General features: G+C 34.6%; 2 long non-coding RNA genes across 2 annotated transcripts in view; one reads left to right on the top strand and one right to left on the bottom strand.

The window, feature by feature from the left end:
* The window catches only part of LOC141378723 (uncharacterized), a 32,610-nt gene extending 30,625 nt beyond the window's left edge, over positions 1 to 1,985 (bottom strand). Inside the window, exon 1 of the long non-coding RNA XR_015514774.2 lies at positions 1,757 to 1,985. This is a non-coding gene — a long non-coding RNA (uncharacterized LOC141378723). The remainder of the gene's footprint in view (positions 1 to 1,756) is intronic.
* LOC147832759 (uncharacterized) lies at positions 1,860 to 22,801 on the top strand. Its single transcript, XR_015514776.1, has 3 exons — positions 1,860 to 1,999; positions 16,678 to 16,796; positions 22,513 to 22,801. It is a non-coding gene; the product is annotated as an uncharacterized LOC147832759 (long non-coding RNA).
* The last annotated feature ends 175 nt before the right edge of the window (positions 22,802 to 22,976 follow it).

The raw sequence follows: 22,976 nt of genomic DNA, 5'->3' as shown, positions 1-22,976 counted from the left end.
ATATAATGTATAAGAAATAATATAAATAGAAATAAGTCCACTTTAAAACTATTAAAAATGTTAATAAAAGTCTCTTTTTCAAACTTTTTTAAGGATAAAAGTTGTTGGATAAAATAATAATAATAATAATAATAATAATAATAATAATAATAATAATAAAAAATCAATGTCTCAAAATGCTAATTAAAAGCATAAATAAACAGGAAAAAAACACTCACAAAACACAGAAAACTAATTTACGGATTTTTTTACAGTGCATGGCTACAACAAGGGATCTTATGAGCCAGCAATTAAAACATTAGATGCACTAACAAGCGGTCTATAGGCTTCACCATTAAAATCAATAATGACAGGAATTATGTGGCTTTCGCAAAGTCTGTAATGTTTCCATAGGTATTGCAGCATTTAAAGGTCCCATGAAGTGCTTTTAAGTGTGTATTTTTTTCCAAACATGATGAGAGGGTGCGAAATAGTGTAGCTTATCTCATTTTAAGACAGCCAATTGCGTTTAGCTTTATCACTGATCTTCCAGTGGGAGTGGGCGGGGCATGTCAGACATAAGAGAGCATTTGATTGGTCACGATTTAATTAGAAACTGAAGTATGAGGTGAAGTGAAAAAAACAACAACAACAACAACAACAACATTCATCCATTTAGGCGAAGTGACAAACTACAAGCCTTACACGTTTATAATATCTTCTAAACGTGTATTTTGTCACTGTTTCAGAGCACACTAGCTTATAGATATCTTAACTAACAACACGGATACTAACATCTAAAAAAAACTAAAAAAAAAAAATGTATAGGACCTTTAAAGTCTTTTTAAACAAGCTTTTTGTGGTGGACTGGGTCAGAATCCCATTAGTGTGAATCGTAAATGACCTTGAGTTAAAGGTGAAGGCAAATTTTTTGCACATTTCATTCTTCATCTGAACTTTAAAAATAAAGGTCTCCTGATGTATAATTCATGCAAAAGGATATCCAGAACTACCTCGTTTTTCAACCCAAAGTGTTTAAAAAAGCCAAAGGAAAAATACAATTCACAAGGTATAATCGTATTTGAAACCCTGTGAATTATCTTCACTGCTTTCTCTTTTTTTTATTTTATAATTTACTAAGGGCCAGAGGGTCTGCTTAGATGAGCTCAGCGCTTAAATGCTACAATAGATCTCCATGTATCACTACCCATGATAAATGATCTCCTGTGAGAAAGATTTCAAAGCTTTCTCAGACACTTATGCGTCAGGTTTTTGGATTATCTGAGACACTTCGCTTTAGGTATGAGAGGAGAATATATTAATGCTTGTTTCTGCAGTGGAGTAAAAAAAAAAAGCTACTTTTTGGGGGGAATTTTAAGATATATGGTCAAATTTACTAACAGCTTACGTCAGTGCAAACATTGTTTTGAGGTAACATTAGCATCTGGAATTTGGAGATAAATACAGTGAAAAATCTTAGAGAAAAAAAAGTCACTCAATTGCAAGTTTATAATTTCAGAGATATGGCAGACACACACAAAAAATACTTTTACAGCTTGTTCAAACTACTTATTTTGAAAAATTATAGTTTTGAGAAATCGCAAACGCCTGAAATCACAGGCAAATCAGTGTTTGCTCACAGGAGTAACAATCGTGAACAGATGCGATCAAAGTGACACCCGTGAGATATCTGGCATGCTAAATATCTGGACCTGTCGGCAATTCAAAATCACTCCGTGTGATATGTGTTCTGATTGAAAATAACATTGAGGATTACCTATACAGCCAATGAGATAGCAGCATCCAGGCCAGTTGGAAGTTGGAGACCACAATATCAACGAGCATGGCTTTGTTTGAGAAAAGGCTTCTTTTCTGTGTATTTGGACCCAAGAAACGAATGAAAAAAACTAGTGTATATTTGGCAGGAGTGCCCGTGTCTGTTTGATGTGTCATCCGAACCACAACCTGGTCGGAAATGAAAAACGTTTGAGAGAAATTGCTAATTCACTTCAAAAGCCAGGTGAGCAAAATAAGTGCATTTTCTACCGCACTAAAGGCTTCTTTCTCATGATGTTAGTAACAAGTGAAGTTTCACAAACTAATTTCCAGAGGAGCACGTGATATGATTAATCGCGGCTGGTCTCCTATTCGTAATCATTAGCAAGCCTATCAGATAATTGTACTTAACATGAATATAGTCTAACTTTACCCCCTTATCTCCGTTTTTGAAGACGCTGTGCTCTGTGGGTTTTCCCCTGGTTTATACTCGAAGCGTTCGCTTGGTGCGGCGTTTGATTTGAGTTGAATTCGAATCACTTTGAAGAGATTTTATAAGAAACAGTTACGCCTGTACCGACATCTTTATGATCAGTCCATGTGTGATCATAGGGATAATCAGATGACAATCATTTTTGGCTAGAAATTGCTACAAAAGTGGAAAAGGAAGAAAGTTTTTGTTAAAATGTTTTTAAAAAAGTAGAAGGAAAAGTTTGTTAAAAACTAAAAAGAAAAGGTATTGCAAAGTAGAGACCCAGGTGGTTTAAACAATTACATAATGTTTTTCCACCAGTCATAGGTTTTACACCGAGGTATATATTACAGTTTTGAATTTAAAACAATTTATTACTTACAAAACGAAAAGTCACAAATTATTTCTTTGATAACTTAAAAGCAATATTTGAACCGATCGATTTACAATATACTGATGGCCTGTTTTTCTTAACTTTATTATATACAAGTTATATAAGCACAAAACTGACTATATATATATATATATATATATATATATATATATATATATATATATATATATAAATATATATATAATATTATTATTATTATTTTTTTTTTCATTCCATTGGCTTCCACATGAGTAAACCATTTAAAACATACCTCTAAAAAAGTGAATTTGACAACATAGAGGTCTCATCAAGACAACTGTTTTCTTTCTTCTCCCCTAATATACCATGCGTTATTGTAATTCTAACTGATTACATAAATGAAATGTGTCATCTCTGGCACTGATGTATAGCACATCTGCGGAAGATCAGATGTAACAGTGCAGCACATATCTCTTTCATTCTTTTCAGCTCTGTCATAGCCATGTCTAACCTCTACAGTAACACTGTGGTTTCCCCGCCATATGTTTTGAGTAACTCTGTGGTTATATCCTTTTAACACTAAGGCAACCTTCTTGTATCACCATAATAAAACAAACGAAGTCTCGTGTTACGTCAATAGGTAGTTAGTGTTAAATTTCTCATATTGTATATACCTCTGGGGTGACAAAAAGTCAATGGTGGTCTTGTTGTGGTTAACGTGGCAATATTCTTTAGTACCCTCACATTTTCAGGGTTAACAATTCTTTGAGTCACTGTTAACTGTGATATATGTATTTGCTAACCTTTCTGTAACTTTTAAAGATTTTTCCAGTGACTCTTGAGACCCTTTCTTATTACACTAAGCTTAGTGGTATATATATACATTGTTTTCTCTTCTATACTGTAAAAAAATTCTATGATCAATTAGTCATGGCTGCATATTTGTAATTTATTGTAACTTATTAAACTAAGTAAATCAACCAAGATTACATAATATAAGCTCAATGGACTCATAATTTTAATTTGATTCAACTTAAAAATGTAAGGCAACCAGGATTCTTTTACAGTGTATATGCCATTATCGGGATCACAATTTTTAAAAATCTTTTTCTGAAAGTTGTGATAACACTTTTTCTTTATTTAAGCAAGTTGGAATGCAACATTTATTTTTTGTGGTACCCTCTCATTTACTGCACTCTAAGTTGACCTAGCTATGATGACTTCCACTGCTGAGAAACCTGGAAATATGAAAAGGGTCCATTGTCCTTTTACTCAAACAATCCAAACCTTTGTTCAGTTGTTTGTGTAAGTTGATACATCATTGTCTTTAACATTTCATTTAATATAAACAATTTCTGAGCTGACTACAGCATGAAAAGTATATATTTTTAAAAAAACTCTGTATTTGCAATTTAAAGTTGTGTTTAAGTAAAACATGTTTTTTTTTATTTTATTCTGCAAACAGCTAATGCCATTTCTTCCTATTTTAAAATCAAAACATTGACATTTAGAGTCCTTGCAGTATATCATAAATAAAAGGGTGCCATGTGTTCAGCATGTCTGTACTTTTTTATACAAAAAGATACTGTTTTAATAATTTAATCTTCAAAACACTTAAGAATTAAATATTTGGTTAAATAACTCCCAATTACAGGAAATTAATAAATTTTGAGTGTATCCGGAAAGTATACGTAGCGCTTCACTTTTTCCACTTTTTTATTTTACTATACAGCCAGGCCCGGATTGGCTAATCGGGAGGACCGGGAGAATTCCCGGTGGGCCGGTCCGTTTTTTGGCCGCGAGGGCCGGTGTCCGTAGCTCCAGAATCTGTTGCTCTCAGCAGTCACACTTTTTAAATTTATTTATTTACTTGACCACAGCCTTTTTATTCATTATTTTACCGCAACTCTTCTCTTTTCATCTATTTTAATGATTATAAAACTCAGATGTGTCTCTGTTCTGAACACAGCTATTGTGGTCCAGCGGTTAGCATGTTAGGTTAAGACGCCGCGGACCCGGGTTTGATCCTCATTAGAGTAACTTATTGTTTTCGTTTTTATTGTTAAGACATATAATACTGTTTGGGTTGTTGAACATTTGAAGTTCTAAAGCAGCTGTTTTTTCAAAAAAAGATGTGATAGTGTCATTAGAAACTGATTTGGAAATGACCTTATTTTAATATAGTCAGTCGTGAACTGAGGTGGGCCGGTCTGAGGCTTGAAACTCCAGGGCTGAAAAGGTGTCCCACTCCGGCCCTGTATACAGCCATATTCCAAAATGGATTAAATTAATTGATTTCCTGAAAATTCTACACACAATACCCCATAATGACAATGTGAAAAAAGATTTGTTGAAATTGTTGCAATTTGTTGAACATAAGTATTGCCAAGTTATAAGCTCAGGTACATTCTGTTTCCACTGATCATTCTTGAGATGAAGTTCACCTGTGGTAAATTCAGTTGACTGGACATGATTTGAAAAGGCATACACCTGTCTATATAAGGTCCCAGGGTTGACAGTGCATGTCGAAGCACAAACCAAGCATGAAGACAAAATAATTGTCTGTAGACCTCCGAGACAGGATTGTCTCAAGGTACAAGGCTGGGGAAGGTTGCAGGAAAAAAATTTCTGCTGCTCTGAAAGTTCCAATGAGCACAGTGGCCTCTATCATCCGTAAGCGGAAGATGTTTGGAACCACCAGGACTCTTCCTAGAGCTGGCCGGCCATCTAAGCTGAGTGATCGTGGGGAGAAGGGGCTTAGTCAGGGAGGTGATCAATAACCCGATGGTCACTCTGTCTGAGCTCCAGCATACTTCTTTGGAGAGAGGAGAACCTTAAAGAAGGACGACCATCTGTGCAGCAGTCCAACCAAATCAGTCCTGTATGGTAGTGTGGCCAGACGGTAGCCACTTCCTGTCTGGAATTTGCCAAATGGCATCTGACAAAATATCAGACCATAAGAAACTAAATTCTCTGGTCTGATGAGACTAAAATGAAACTCTTTGGAGTGAATGCCAGGCGTTATGTTTGGAGAAAACCAGGATCTGTTCATCACCAGATTAATACCCTCCCTACAGTGAAGCATGGTGGTGGCAGCATCATGCTGTGGGGATGTTTTTCTGCAGCAGGAACTGAAAGACAAGTCAGGATAGAGGGAAAGCTGAATGCAGCAATGTACAGAGACATCCTGAATCCTATTGAACAGAGATCTGAAAACAGCTGAACACTGTCATTTCCCATCCAACCTGATAGAGCTTGAGAAGTACTGCAAAGAGGAATGGGCAAAAACTCTTAAAGGCAGGTGTGCCAAGCTTGTGGCATCATATTCAAAAAGACTCGAGGCTGTAATTGCTGTCAAAGGTGCATCAACAAAGTATTGAGCAAAGGCTGTGAATACTTCTGTACATGTGATTTTTCAGCGTTTTAATTTTTAATAAATTTGCATCAAATTCAAAAAATTTTTTTTTCTATATTGTCATTATGGGGTATTGTGTGTATAATTTTGAAGAATTAAATGAATTTAATCCATTTTGGGATAAGGCTGTAACATAAAAAAATGTGAAAAAAGTGAAGCGCTATGAATACTTTCCGGATGCACCGTAAGTGCCAATAATTATTTGGGAGGGAAGTTCAACCAAAATATATTCTTAAAAATCTGTTAATGTATACCCTCCCAACATCCAAGATTTAGGTGACTTTGCCCATTAATCTTTGCCCAGCACTTATTTTGCATTAACAATGGATTCAGTTTATGTAGATTATAAATTTGTTGTGTATATGTCCAGTTTAAGAGAAATTAATGGAAAAAACTGAATGAAATAAACTCACAATTCTGAATATATTTTTAAACTGACATTGACTTACTTATGATAATGAAAAAAGAAGGCTCTACTTATAAAAAAAGACATCTTGGATCCCCTGAGGTTGAGTAAACTTAGAGCAAATTTCTGCATGAACTCTCCCTTACATTAGACACATTACTTTGTTGATTAATGGACAAAAATAAGCATTTTTTAGCACGCCAAAAAAACATCCAAAAAACTGGGATCACTGTATTATACAGAGAGTACACATAGTTCTAAGATCTGTCGAAAGACTCAGACTGTGTTTTCAATCATGAAATACTCCATGAGGATAACATTACGTGCACATGACTTCAAATGGGTAGCATGGCGTCCTTGCTATAATCAGCTAAAGCTAACCTAACTCCACTTAAACCACAAACAATGCTGTCTGCCTTTTCTAAAACCTCACCAAATTTGCAATCCAAAGCCTCATTGGCTCATCTTTCACCATGTCAAAATATGCAAATGAACACAAAAGCCTTACCGTGCAGATGGCGAATTATGAACTTTCATGATGTCTGCTCGCATTTCCCTCAACGGAGCTTACTTAGCGTGTCTGTCAACAAGACAATCTATGAAATCTATGTTGACTAAAAGGGTAGAAATATGGAAAAAAAACTGACATTTCGCTTGCGATATGGAACTTAAGTTCACTATTTCAGGGTCATATGGGTTTTTAAGAACAGCTTTCCCTTTGCTGCCTACACATGAATAACAAAAGAAGAAAAGGTTACAGCATAATTACAGTCATCGCCTTTCTCAGACTAAATTGAATCCATCATGATTTCCCCTTTAATGAATGACAATGCGATAAGAAAGCAGCAAAGAGAAAATTACCCAAACAATGCTTTATCTTCTTTGTCACTCAGACATTTCACAGAAACCTAAAATATGACAACAAATACACAATGTGATCCATTGAAAACAGCTTTATGGCGAGTTCACTGTTTGATGTCAGATTGGTGGGATGTATGACCTTTCAACACTAGCATTGCTGAGATAAACTGACTGACATTCCCGCATGTATTTGGTATTCGTTTGCGAGTACTTTTTTCATTTGGTGCTCAGGGGTGGAAGGCAGACACTTGTAATTATAGGAGAGAAATTAAGGAACCATCAGGTTGTGTGTCTGTGGCTTCAGCATGTGAAACCACACATCTGTGCTGCATATGTTCAAAAATGGGCATACTCTGTTACATACTGTAGGACATTGTGGATGTTTTGGTCATATAGACAGTGGTGTAAAGTAACTAATTACAAATACTCAAATGACGATAATTGAGTAGTTTGTCTCAGGAATTGTAATTTACTGAGTCGTTTTAAAAATGTGTACATTTACTTTCACTTGGGTACATTTTAGTGCAGTATCTGTGCTTTTACTGCACTTTCTTTCAACCTGCAGTCACTACTTTATTTTTTCCTGTCTATGGGGTTAGAAGGATAAATTCTGTGATTCCTGTCCAATCAAATTGCACCATACTGAACTACCTCAAGACATGCAGCAAACTGTTTGAAAGCATTAAAAGCAGGGGTGCCCAAACTTATGAAGCGCCAAAATCCAAGCTTGATTGAGAGCTGTGGGCCGAAAGAAAATATAGCAAACTGTATAACATTAAATTAACTTTAACCGTATTTACTAATGCCTTCTATTTTTTTTGAAAATTTATATTAAATTAATAAACTTATTACAATAAAACCATTAAAAAACATTTTTAAAAATCCAAACAATGGAGTTAATGCCGAATACACTAGTAATGCTGAACCTGCCTTTGCCTTGATTTGTATTCATTAAGTGACAGAATGTATTTTTTTAATGATCTGATTCATGTACAACATTTAATTGAAACATTTAATTTTAGTTTGCTTTTTTTGTAGCTCAACTATAAAACAAACAAACAAAAGGTTACATTAAAATAGAAATGAGAAATGCCTTTCTGTTAAAGACATTCCCCAACCCAATTATTTTTCCCTCTGGGGGCCAAATCAAAAGATACAAAGGGCCAACTTTGGCCCGTGGGCCCTAGTTAGGCCAACTCCGATTAAAAGTGTCCAAGAAGATACTTACACGCAATGACTTAGAGACTTTTTAGACTGAATGCCACTAATAAGAAGATGACAGATTTTTACTGTATGATGACTGAAATGGCCGCAAACAATAACTAAATGCACTACAGAATGTTACGTTTACACACACACACACGCATGCACAAATTACACGCATCAACCTTTCCCATCGTAATACTCACTACTCCCTACTCTTGAGTACTTTTAAAAGGGCTACTTTTTAATTATACTTTTGAGTAATATTTACAACAGATAATTTTACTCTACTTGCACTACAATTTTTTGTAAGTAATGGTACTCTTTCCACCACTGCATATAGAGTACATCAGATTAGTCCCTGTCCTCTGTTTTTTAGCAGTGTTGGTATCAAAAAATTTTTTTTTATTTATTTCTATAGTAATTTTTAAAAGTCTTGGTGGAAACATTATAAACATCAAAACACATATTTCAACATTAATACTGTGTTTCTTTAGTGATTTCTGAAGGATTATGGATTGGATTCGTTTAAATTCTTTCATCACAGAAACTCTTCGAGAGATTTAGTATGGCAATAAATTTGCATATGGCATTGTTGATGTGTTTGGTCTTGGTGGAATAGATCTGCTACACTGCTGCTGCTGCTTTGATTATTATGACGTATTATTAAAACACTTACTGAATTAAAGACATTTCATGTTTCAGAGGACTGAGTTATATGTAGATTTATCAATACCTCACTACAGGGAAGAGTATAGATTACATCGTGTAAAACGGATTGATGTTTTGATAATAGTGGCAAACTCTACATTCATCGTATGAGATACAAAGTATCAGATGTGATCATCTCAGCCTACCCTGTAAAAAATTCCTGGTTGCCTTACATTTTTAAGCTGAATCAAATTGACCATATGAACTTAACCATAACCATTGAACTTATATTATGTTGTACTGACTTAAAACAGCTTATGTAACTTGTAAAATGAAGTTAAAACTTGATTAACTTAGTTTAATAAGTTAAAATGAACTAAAAACCTATGCTGTCAGGACTAATCATATAATTTTTTACAGCCTATGGATTTAAAATAAGTAACACAGACATTTTACAGTCAAATTTTTTAAACCAGTCACACTGTAAATGCTTCAAACTAAACAAAAGAAATCGAAATCAAGTGCCGAGACTTACTACTGCTAGTATATTCACAGACATGCAGTCTAAGAATATAACATGCAAACATACTATATATGTAACCCCTGTAGCAGATCTAAACATAGGTGGAGCTGGGGTGGGGAAGGGTCTCAGAAAAACACACTGGACATTGCTAATGTAAAACAACACTGAGGCATTGAAAATGCTGAGGAGCAAGCTCATTGGCTGCTGAGGCGAGAGCAACCAATCTCCTGTGACATTTAGTTAATGATGTAGGAGCAGATTAGATGGGACATATCAGCCTGTGCGCGTTTCACTAGAGAACTTTGTTTTGACAAATGAATTAAATTGGTTACTGAAAATTCAAAGCCTTCAATTAGGCTTTAAAAATACAAAAACAGAAAACTGTTTTATGAAACGTGACATCATTCGCAATGTTGGTGTTTTATTGTATTTCTGATTGAATTAAAGCAACACTATGTAATTATCCCTTACGATCCTTGTGGTTAATAAGCACAATTGCTCGTTGACAGTGTTATAAAAATGAATGTGCATTTGCTGAATAACCTGACAGAACCAGTGTAAACTGACACCTCATCTGGAAATCATGTACACTATCTAGACAAAATGCCTTTGTTACACTATACTATCTTTCACAAATATTAGCCAGTTTGTGTTAGTGTTTGTGCTGGATCTATATTAGATAATTTTGACTCACAGTTAACTTTTTAGCCAACTCCAACTAGGCTACGAAACCAACGCTTGATGTGTGACTTAAAAAAGATTGCACTGTTACACTCATATAGATTTCTGTGCAGCGTATGTGATCCAGGACCACAAAACCACTCATAAAAGATTTTTTGTTAATGTATAAATTTTCTGAAAGCTGAATAAATATATTTTCCATTTACGTATGGTTTGTTGGATAGGACAATGTTTGCTGAGATGCAACTATTTGAAAATCTGGTATCTGTAGAATGGAAAAAAATGGGAAAAAATGCTTTGAAAGTTGTCCAAATTAACAAAATATCTTTATGGAACATGGGTCCCACTTTATATTAAGTGGCCTTAACTAATATGTACTTACATAGGAGTTAATAGTTTGTTACAATGTACTTATTGTAAATACATGTATTTATTGTGTACTTATGCTTGATTAAATACATGTATGTAATTACATCTATAATTAACTTTTGTAATTACATTTGTAAATACACTGTTGACCATCCCTTACACCTTAACCTACCGTTAAACCTACCCATGCCACCAAACCTGTCCATAACCCAACCTCTATCCCAACTCAAAAGCACCACAAGTGTTTTCAAATACGCTATAAACACAGTAAGTACGTTGTATTTATTTTTTTGATGCAAGTACATAGTAGTTAGGGCCACTTAATATAAAGTGGGACCGGAACATGATCTTGGCATATAAAAATCTATCTATTTTGACCCATACATTGAATTTTTGTCTAATGCCAAAAATATACTGATGCAACATTTGTGGTTCTGGGTCACATACAGTCAGGCCCAAAATTATTTATACGGCTGAAATTATTCATACCCGAGGCCCAGGGTTATGAATAATTTCAGGCTTGACTGTATGCCCATGGTTCTGCTGGCAGGGTTGGGCAGGGCTGTGTGTACAGGGTCACTGACCCAAAGTTGAAAGCATGACTTCAGGAATAACACCTAACAATAACAGTACATGAATATTGATGTGTTAATATGTAAACAATACATTACTTTATTATGAACTAATGATGAGTTAATGCATGTGCTAACTATGAACTAACTACAACTACTGTACAACATGAGTCACATGAGTTCATGTGGAAATATCAGCTACCTTAATGATTGTTTTTTTAATTATTGTATTAATAACCACATTAGTTTATGCCTAATTTAATCATCATGAACTCATGACATGTTAAGGTATAATATTACTGTGACTTTCCTTAGAGGGGCACATCATTAACCCATTCTTAACTACTCATGAAGTATGCACGTCCGTCTAGTGTGTTTACACTGAATAACAATAGAAAAAATGTTCAGCCAATGTCAACTTGAACAGTTTAAACACGGCAGCTGATGATTAGTTAAGCATGAGTTAATGGTGATGTGCCCCTCCAAGTAAAGTCATGACATAATTATACATTAACATCTAGTTATCTTTCACTGATATCATTTTAGAGACATTATTTTTAAAACATCAGAAAAATGTTCTTCAATACTTTGGTCAATATTAAGAGCTCTCAATCACAGTATATTGTACAGTATATATCATTATAATCTAAAATGTTTTTAAATAAATGCCACTTGGCCTAAATACTATATTAAATTATTTTGGGGTCCATTGTATGGTTTTATGTAAGTCTCAAAGCTCACCAAAGATGAAAACTCTTGAAATGGCTGAGATTGTGGTCTAGATAAGGAAAATCAGAAAGCAGCACATGTATCAGTGGAACCTTAGTGGTTTAAAATCAGACCTGCGCTAAAATTGCACATAATTAACCAAAGCTGCGGTGACACTTAAATATCATGGGAGAAAAACTGCAAGAGTCTGACCTAAAAATTGGTAGAACTTTACGCATATAGACCATTTTGAGAGATGTAAACAAAAACAATGGTCCCAAGCATTTGCTGTTTTACATTTTTAATTTCTATTGCTTCAGAGAATTTAAAAAGAGCCACATATTTATAAATAATGTTATGACAGCTGTTTTAACATGAAGTTATGATTGAATTGCCTCTTGTTACAGCTATGAATTAGTTTGATATCAAGCAGGAAATGTTCATTGGTCAAAGACATGACCACATTGAAATAGTCTACTCTATAGTATCTCTCTCATATATATATATATATATATATATATATATATATATATATATATATATATATATATATATATATATATATATATATATATATATATATATATATTAATTTCTTGTTCTATACCAGAGTTACTTAATTTTTCTAATATTTTTTACTAGGTGTGTCATGAGATCTCGCAAGATTAAATCGCAACGAGATTTCTCATTGAGGTTAAAAGTTGTCGTGCGAAAAGCAGGATTGCATTACAACTGTACATCAAGTGCTTTGCACACACCTGGTAAGGCTAGCGTCTATGTTGCACATGTCACTCAGTTAGGCGGGCGGGTGTGACGTAATCGCTTTTTTTTTCTCACAGGAGTTCAATGGCTGCTGCATTATTCATGTCCGAGCAGAGACTGCAACTACAACTGCAGCCACACAAATTAACCATGGATATTACCACCCTATGGAATGTCACTTTAAAAGCCACATTATTGAATTGCAGTACAGATATGTAAACACTGCAACCAAATTATTACTATCGTGTAGGACTTTTAGCTGCATTTTGCGACAGGACAATCCACACAGCTGTTTGACACTATTCTCTACACACAACTCTAAGCGCACACATACTGAACTGCTGGAGACTCAACACACCCAACTTCATCATTAACCAATACGTTTATGCTATGCTAGGAAAGCGGACGTTTACTTTTCATGGTTCAAGTGACCAAATTCCGAAGAAAATAAAAAATAATTCTCTCAAAATAAATCACGCTGTGCATGACATTAAAATAGCTACTGGTTTAAAAAAGCCTAGATTAAAAGATGGCAAAATGAGAAATATTCTGTCATAAACTATAGCAACAACTTAAATTTAAAAAAGGAAACCATGCGAACAGAATAAATACAGGAATGGAGAAAAGAGTGTTTTTTTATTATCAGTTGTCAATCAGCGCCTGCTCTTTTTTTCTTGGTCATTGCGCCTTTTGCCGTGTGCAGTGTAAATTCTGACAATCGGATACGAGTCACCTTTAAAAGATGATAAATGTAAGCAGGTCATCAAAAAAAAATCAGATACCGTCACAAAATCTGAATTGACCATCAAGATCTGCAATGTAAATCTGAAATTCTATAGGGGAAAAGCCAGTCGGTAGAATTTGCTATTTTTCATTTAATTATCGACAAATATTTTGCAGTGTTTCCATGTTCATTGCATATAATTCAATATAAACTAATATAAAACTATTGCATACATAAAATGATATGTGTGTTCATTAAAATGGAAGTAAATTCAATAACAATTTTAAGTTATGATTAAAAAAACACCCAAATTGTTATGTTTTTTTTCTTATTAAAATCTATTTTCCCATCACATATTAGCAAAATATTCAAATTCTAAGACTATTTTATTCATATGTTTTAATATTAAGGATTTTTTAAATAATAGTGTAAAAATATCGTCTCTTTCTCGTGAACCTAATCTCGTATCTTGTCTCGTGGAATAGGCATCTCATCACCGCCCTTTTTTTTTTTTTACTGATTTTGGATCTTGACAGCACCTGGCCACTATTCCTATTAAAAATGATCATGCAAAATCCACATAATTGATCATTTTGTGTTTCATGGAAGCAAGAAAGTCATGCAGGTTTGGAGTGACATAAGAGTGAGGAAACGATGAAAGAATTTTCATCTATTTCTATCGAAACGCCAAAAACACGCCGAATTGTTTCCGAAACGCATAGATTTGTCTCTTTTTCCACAGTTACGCCACTTCCCAGCATGCACTCTTGACAGTCTGTAAATGAGTGTGTGGAAAAGCGTGTCAGTAGTAAATAAATCAGCGGAGAGATCATAGCATATTTACATTGAGCCCCAAGCATGTGTGTGTCAAGCTGACTCGACTTGATGTTGACTGATTCGGGTCTGCGACTCTAGTGTGTGTCAGTGTTTATGTGACTCAGTGTCCATTTCTAACAGTGCACTGGTCATCTATATAAAGTAAAGACGCATGGGAACGTGAAGGGAGCAGCTGAGAAATCTCCACCACAGGATTAGAGCCTGTGAAGGAAACACGGTGGGTTTCCAACAGTTGATGTAAAATGGATCGATCCTTCATGTTAATCCCAGTATTTACCCAACACACTCTAGTAACTATAAACACTGGCCGGCATACATAGCGAAACGGATATGTGCGATCAATCAGCGAACAAATGTAGGAGAAAAAAAAATAGGCTTGTTGATAGGTACAGTGGAGAACACAGGTTTTATAAAGCTTCTTATGGTGGAAGACTTGAATGAGGCTGTTAGTCTTGCCAAATCAGTATTATCACCTGATCCATCTGGTTCTCAAATGCTGTGGTGTTTTTTTTGGTAATGCTTGACAGATTTACGTTACAGAATGTTATGCACTGTATGAATAGATCTTAAAAGAAATCAATCCATGCTTATGTTATAAATTAAGCACTGGTTTGTACCAAAAAAGTATTTTATTTTAATAATGAAAAAATATAACTGTGTATATGTTGCTCTTTCACTACTTCAGGAGATTATGTATTTTTTCTTTCTTTCGTAAAATTTCTGTTCAAATGTTTGGGATCAATATGATTTTTTTTCAGGCAGCGCAGTGGCGCAGTATTTAATGTTGTTGCCTCACAGCAAAAAGGTCACTGGTTGAATCCTCAGCATGGTCAGTTGGCGTTTCTGTGTGGAGTTTGCATGTTCTCCCTGCGTTCATGTGGGTTTCCTCCAGGTGCTCCGGTTTCCTCCACAGTCCAAAGACATGCATACAGGTGAATTGGGTAAGCTAAATTGTGTGTAGTGCATGAGTGGATGTTTCCCAGAGATGGGCTGCAGCTGGAAGGACATCCCCAATGTAAAACATGTGCTGGATAAGTTGGTGGTTCATTCCACTGTGTCAACCCCAGATTAATAAAGCGACTAAGCTGAAAAGAAAATGAATGAATGAATGATTTTTTAATGATTTTAAAATCCATACAAAGGTTGTTTTTTATTAATAAAAATGATAATATTGTAACATATTACAGTTTGAAATAACATATTACTAAGATTGACATTGCAATATTTAGTTTACCTTTTGCTCAGTTTTCATTAGAAGCACCCTTTTGATCTAATCCAGGTGTGTGTGTTTTTTTTGGGAAAGATGCTACACATTTTCACACCTGGATTTGGGGGTCCTCTGCCATTCATCCTTGCATATTCTCTAGAGTTCTGACAGAAAACATTGGTAAATGTTGATGGATATCCATTTTTAGGTCTTACCAGAGATGCTCAACTGGGTTTAAGTCAGGGCTCTGGCTGGGCCATTCAAGAATGGAATTAAGTTGTTGTGAATCCACTCCTTCGTTATTTTAGCTGTGTGCTTAGGGTCAATGTCTTGTTGGAAGATAAACCTTTGGCCCAGTCTGAGATCCTGAGCACCCTGGAGAAGGTTTTTGCCCTGAATATCTCTCTACTTGGCCCAACATCACTGAGCTAAACTTAAGCTCTGAAAACGGAACTGACACAGTTTCAATCTACTATAATCTTTGCAAGCACGTGCACACATAGGGCTCAACCTGTGCAGTGCACATGCCCTTTTTCGTCTTTGATAGAAAGTGCCCTTCCAAAATGATCAGAAGTGCCCCAGGGCTTAGAGCAGTTCCTCGAATGAAATATTTTGTTTGTCACGAGGGGCATGAATGAATTCCCTGAATGATAGAGCCAAACTGCAGTTAAAATCCACCATTTAAAAATTTGTCAGATAATTCGATTACTGATGTCAACGTAAACATATTCATTGTCTTTCTCCCCTGTGTGTGTGTGTGTGTGTGTGTGTGTGTGTGTGTGTGTTTTGACTTTAAAAATCAGCGCGTGCCCAAATCGACACTCCTATTTTTATGCAAATTTTTTACAGACCCTCCATCTTTTGCTCCTCGGACACTCCCCCTAAACAGAGCTTGACACGCCCACTTTCCACTTTTTTTTTTGTTTAACTGTTAATAAACTGATCTACTTGCATGATATTTCAGAACTCATTCTAATATGCTACTTTTCTTAAAGAAACATTGCTTTGCATAATATGTTTTTGAGTCATTCTTTAATGAATCTATGTGAATAGGAAAAACAAGATTCCTTTTTAATGATCTGTTGTCTTCTAAATGAGCCCTGATATATTAAAGAGACCTCATTTGTGATTCTCTTGTCCTATATCAACAACTAATACAAATGTTTGTGTCTATTTCAGCATTCTGATGGATTCACTCACCGCGGAGCTGTTCATTTAGACACACTGCCTCAGGAATTTCTCCAGGGAAATGTCACATGGAGAAATCAGAGGCAGCAAAGGACTCTCACTTTGCCAGGGTACTTCATCTTCTCATATATTGTATCTGAACGGATCTGTCGGGGAGCAGAAAAGAAAAGCATATGCCCTGTGGTCCCATCAAAAGGACACCATAGTAAATCTATTGCCACCAATGATCTTTAATCCATCATTTGAAGGTAAAAATAAATGTTCAAGAGCACATTTGATTAAAAAAAAAGACTTTCAAAACACAATAGCCTGCACTGTAAACACCTTTTTGTTTACTTTATTTAAAAACTCAATGTAAACATGTTGCCTTAAGCTTATAATGTAAATAAGCTGTACTATATGTGCATTATACAAATATGTTAAGTCAAATTAACAGTTCCAAGTTCAAATGGATTACCTCACCAAGTCAAATTGTTGACTTTAAAGCAACAGATGTACTTAAAATCTTTTTTTTTTCAGTGTGGTTTCCCGGACAGGGCTTATGCTACATCAATATTACGCCATACCATAGTTAAATATATGCTGCTTTGCCTGTGAAACTGGGGAAATATCAATTGTTTTTAAGCACATTAAAAGAATTAAAAAAAAATTTTAGTACTACTTATGCATGTTAAGATGCAATGTCTGAAAACCGCAAAAATCCACATTTTGTTATGAGAAAATTCACACATTTAGTGCAATACTTATTCATTAATTTACCAAAAAATAATAATAAAATATGTGTGTATTTTTTTTTTTGAAAACTGTTAGCATAAAATAACCAGTTTTGCTAATCTGACACAGTCAAAATAAATTTAATTGACTTTTTTGTAAATTAATGAATGTTAACTAACTAATTTTATTTGAATCTGTTAGCCTAAAAATAACCAGTTCTGCTAATCTGTGACAATCAATGACATGTATACTACATGATTTCTCACTGACTGAGTACACATTGTGCAAAATGTTTAGAATTTAGGTATTTATCAATTTTATATAGCCTAATACTTTATTAAGTAATAATAACATTATTAAATAAGACCATAAACTGTAACCAGTAACATTCACCAATAAACTGCTGCCATTGTATATACATAATGCATCTGCATTATTTTTTTAGTTTTACTTATATTTTTATATTACATGTATAATTGTATTGATTGTAATTTCTTTCTCAAATTCTACTTTTTGTACATTGTAAAACTCAAAGATATAAGGTAACTCAAACCATTTGAGGAAACCGATTACTACAAACCATTTAAGTTCATAAACTAATTCTAATCCATTTGAGTAAACGAAGCCATTTGAGCACAGTAAAACTCAACTGAAGAGAACGCAAACCAACTGAGTACTGTAAAACCCAATAAGTTAAGGCAACTCAAACTGTTTAAGGAAACTGATTGCAACAAACCATTTGAGTTAAAAAAAACTAATCTATACGAGTACTGTAAACTTACTACATTTAAGTTGAATTAATGAAGTAATTAATTAACTCCTTACCTTCAACACTAAGTTTAAAACTCTTTTCAAATGGGTAGAATAAAGTTTCAGTAAATTTTGAGTTAACTACACTCATTTCATTTGATAGAATTGACTGTTGGGTTTTACAGTGTATTAATATTAGAATGTCCAGATCCAACCCCGTGATCGGAAATCGGGCCTGATCACAGTTTCAGACTCAATTGGAATCGGACGTTACCTCCCAATCAGGACTCGAATATATAGATATATACACACACATACATACATACATACATACAGTACATACATACAGACAGATAGGTGTGTGTGTGTGTGTGTGTGTGTGTGTGTGTGTGTGTGTGTGTGTGTGTGTGTGTGTGTGTGTGTGTGTGTGTGTGTCCGTGTCCGTCTGTCTGTGTGTATATAAATACTCTAGGCAAAAAAACCTGATCGGGACATCCCTAATTATTAATATCTATTATGCACCTATAGGGTCTGGGAGTAACACAATTTCATTTGTCCCGTACATGTGGTTAAATTGACAATAAATCCGACTTTGACTTTGATGATGCATTAAAAACAAGAACCTTTTGTCATTTATAAGATAGTAAATGAAAGTGCAAATTCTGTCAGCATTATCTTGAATTTGTGAGGTATTTTTGTTGATTTTGCCAAAAGCAGCCCATAAATTTTTAGGTTTACATTTCATACAGCCATTTCGTTTTGTATGCTTTTGCATAATGATCATCGTGCATTTAAATAGGCCTACAACTGAAGCTTTTTGAGTTTGTTTTTCATATCTAGTAGCTATTTATGCATACTCTTACTTACTCTCGGGGCCAATTATTTCATAGCCGCATCTTATTGGTGTCTGGTAACATCTAGACTTTATGAGGTGGGTGGTTAGCCCATCACTCAACCCCCAACCTGGAGGACCAGGACATGCACAATTACACTACGGACAATTTAGCCTACCCAATTCACCTACAGCACATGTCTTTAGACTGTGAGGAAAACTGGAGCGCCTGGAGGAAACCCACACCAACACATGGAGAACATGCAAACTCGCTATTTATGCTTAACTACTATTATCAATAACATAACATCCCTCTGCATTGCAATTCAACCAACATTGTTTTTCTTAAACCGCCATTGAAAATAATGATTTGCAGCACTCACATTTCAATCTGAAGGTTTTCTTTAGAAAGAAAAGAGACACATTTCCTGTTTACCTTTTCAGCGTTCATTAATAACATCTTAAAAGACATTTGGCATGTGGAAAAACAAACACCATCTTTGACTTTGTGAGCTGAAGCTGTGTTGTTAAGGGCGTTTGTATAAGATCACGAGTGTTTTAAAAAAATTCTGAGCAGTGTTTTCAGCACTCATTTATCATTTGTTCACTCTGGAAACCATTTAAATTCACTTTACTTGCTCTCGGATGGCCAATGTTATCCAGCCCAGCATCCAGTAAAAAAAAAGAGGGGTCTGGACTTTCCATAGGTCACAACAAGTCAGGCAAAAACATTCCATCCCCTCGGTTGTAAAATAACTGTTGATAGATGTGTACAATCTGACATCTTTTCAGATTAATGCATCATTCATTTCATATCTAATGGCTATAGGAGACAAACAGCAAAGAAAACACATGCCTCCTACATCTGCGGTTGATCTAACAGTGTAATTAGGGAATAATGCAGTTCATTTTGAGGATATTTAGCAATGCGATTATGTCTGGAGTGGCAGAAGGGTTTGTGATTAAAGCATTCCCTTGAATGACAACACAGACACATTTACAAGTTAAAAGCATCTCGGGTCTGGTTCACATTAAATTGCCTTGATATTTAACGCTGTTATCAGACAAAAGTGTCCAAGTCGGATCAGTTATGCTGCCATTTTAAGTGCACACTAAGAACTTGGCAGAATTTGGACATTTTTGTGGGCACCCACAATGAAGTTGTCATAAAAGCATTGAACTTAAAGAATATAAATGGCAGAAGTTTACGTTTTGCGGTGACTTGATTCTACATGTTGCGTCTGTCAGAGCTATAATTGGCCGGTGTGATTACATAATACTATTAATGATCTGCACATGCAGTGAAATCCAAAGGTCCACATGTTTAGGATTCTTCACAAACCAGACACAATTTAGTTTAAAAAGAAAGAAAGATATAACTGTTATTTTATTACCTTTTTATAAATATTTAGCTTTCTATATTTTCCATTTTTGTAAATCCATTTATAATAAAAAAAATAATAATAATAGTTAATAAAAATTTTAATACAATTTTTCAATAAGTGATGTTTACCAGATATATATATATATATATATATATATATATATATATATATATATATATATATATATATATATATATATATATATATATATACATACACATTTATGTTTTTATATAACATTTTACTAGTTATTTTGATACTATTTGTCAGTGTAAAGTATGATTTAAAGGCTTTATTTAACTAGGTTAATTAGGTTAAGGTAAATTGCTTTAATTAGCTAAGTCATTGGACTAGAATGATTTGATCATTATATATACAACAGTTCTGTCTGGTTCTTGCATGTGATTGGCTGATAGCCACATACAAGACAAGAAGAGGACACTCTACATGTTGACAAATATTGCTCTTGGACAAACATAATGTACTTTTAAGGGTTTTTTAGTCAAGAATGTAGTTGTTTAGATTGCAACAGTTTATTTGTAAGGATAGTGCTTATTTTAAAATGTTTGTTATTTCTGAGAGAGAGCACGTTGGCCTGTCTTTGAGCAAAGACGGTTGACGATGTTCATCTACAAAATGGCAACAGAGGCCACATAATAAGCCATTAGAGCTGATCAAATCATTATTAAACAGGTAAATTACTTTCTAAGTTGATCTCTCTCTTTTGTATGTTGTAGTGCTGTATTTATACCATAGTAATATTTTGATTGTCCAATTGCAACAGAGAAATACTGATGGCATTTCATGCTGTTCAGCCTTAAAATCTTGCTATAAACTGCAAGCAAAATCACCTGTTTTGTCATGATTTTAGACATTAGGATAGAGAATCATTCAAATACTAGCTCTAAAGTGATGTAAGTGAGTGAGCAATGGTTTCTGATGTTCTGAAGTCAACTGATGTGAATGAATGGCTGAAAAAGTAGTTCCTCTCACAAAATAATTTTTAGACTCTCCTCGTTTAATTGTCTTTTTATATACACGATAAAGCCGTTAAACTGTTGTATAAATGCAATATCACACTCGTAGCAGTGCGATATGGCTTTTTATCAGCACTGGTGGGACACTAAAGCACTTGGCCTGCAGCCTCGTGCCAACGCATGACTCGCACCAGTGCATTTAACTTATTTATTTATTTATTTCCACTTCATAAATATTCACAAAACTCACTTCAAATATGCACAATGTTTTTTGTGTTTGGTGCAAATATGCAAAACTAGTGCAAGTGCTGGTTAAAAAGACAGAGAGATGAAAGAGTGTACTTTCTACAGGTGGTTTTTCAAGCCCACTCACCTGTGTGAGGCACACTCAGAATTGCATAATATTTTGAGGTTGTTGTGTGGTGTGGTGAAGGGGGGAGGTAACATATTTAACCCAGTTAAGCCTTTAAAACCTAATTTACAATACAAGCAGACTACAAAATAACTCGTACCACTTTAGAGACTATCATCATGGCAAAGGCAAAATAAAAGTTATATCAGGTATAGATAAAATATCTATATTCTATGCAATATACATAATATACAAAGTTATATACAAAGTGTTGAAAAAGATTTATCTGCACTTTTTTAATATGTACATTTGTTAACAAAATAAATCATTAAACATCTAACTTTCATTGTTATTTGTCATGCAAAATCCACACTACATTGAATGCTAATTAACCTTACATTGTTTATAAACGTTCATAATATAATAAATACATTTTCAATTGTACAATTTGAAGCTTCCCTAAAGAACTTAACTGGATGCAAAGGTGACCTAAAGGAAGACTAAATTCAATGAGATGGCTGTCACAAAAAGTGAACACACAGAAGTGTGACATGACCAAGAGGTCAAGAACTGCTTCTACCTCCCAACTAAGCTGGACGATAATACATCCTGATATGCATTTCATTAAAAGGGTGCACTTGGCAGTTCAGTTGCTTCATATCCTCTTAATATTGCATCAGCGGAAATGGAAATTAGACCACCTTTGTGCAGGCATATGCGCTAAAAATATGGTGGCACACTGAAGTTGCTGACTCTTAATTTGTTTGTGAAAGATATCATTCCTCATCATCAAACAATAATGCTTTTGTCTTCCAGAAAACCACAGAGGATTGGAAACACTTATCTATATTGTCCATGAAGCTGGCTTCCTTCATAACAGCCTGATTAAAAGCAAGCAACACCAGTGAATTGCGCAAAACCAGATGTGCACTTGTCATAATGTTGTCACCACTTGAAACAAGCACAGAAACTTGTTCTCCACTCCCAAAACTCTTGCACATTTAATTTAGAAGTGTTTTGAAGTCCTAAATTCCACACCAGCCATTACAAGTCATTTTAACAATGTCCTATTTGATGCTTCATCAATTGAACCACAGAAAGCATTAATATTTTTTTGTTTTATTCTCTGTGCTATTGTATATTTCAGTTGAAAAGATCTTTCCTCCCACATTCCTTGGCTATGAAACAGAGAAAAACAGCGTGATGCGGAGAAAGATGTGTGAGAATGCAGTATTATGTCATTTGAGCCAGGTATTGTGGGATTTATGGCCCATGTGGTG

This window comes from Danio rerio, chromosome 18, assembly GCF_052040795.2.
Source record: "Danio rerio strain M-AB ecotype USA chromosome 18, GRCz13ab, whole genome shotgun sequence".
Taxonomy (NCBI): Eukaryota; Metazoa; Chordata; class Actinopteri; order Cypriniformes; family Danionidae; genus Danio; species Danio rerio.
The sequence above is the reverse complement of the archived record's forward strand: the minus strand, read 5'-3'. Positions and strand labels throughout refer to the sequence as shown.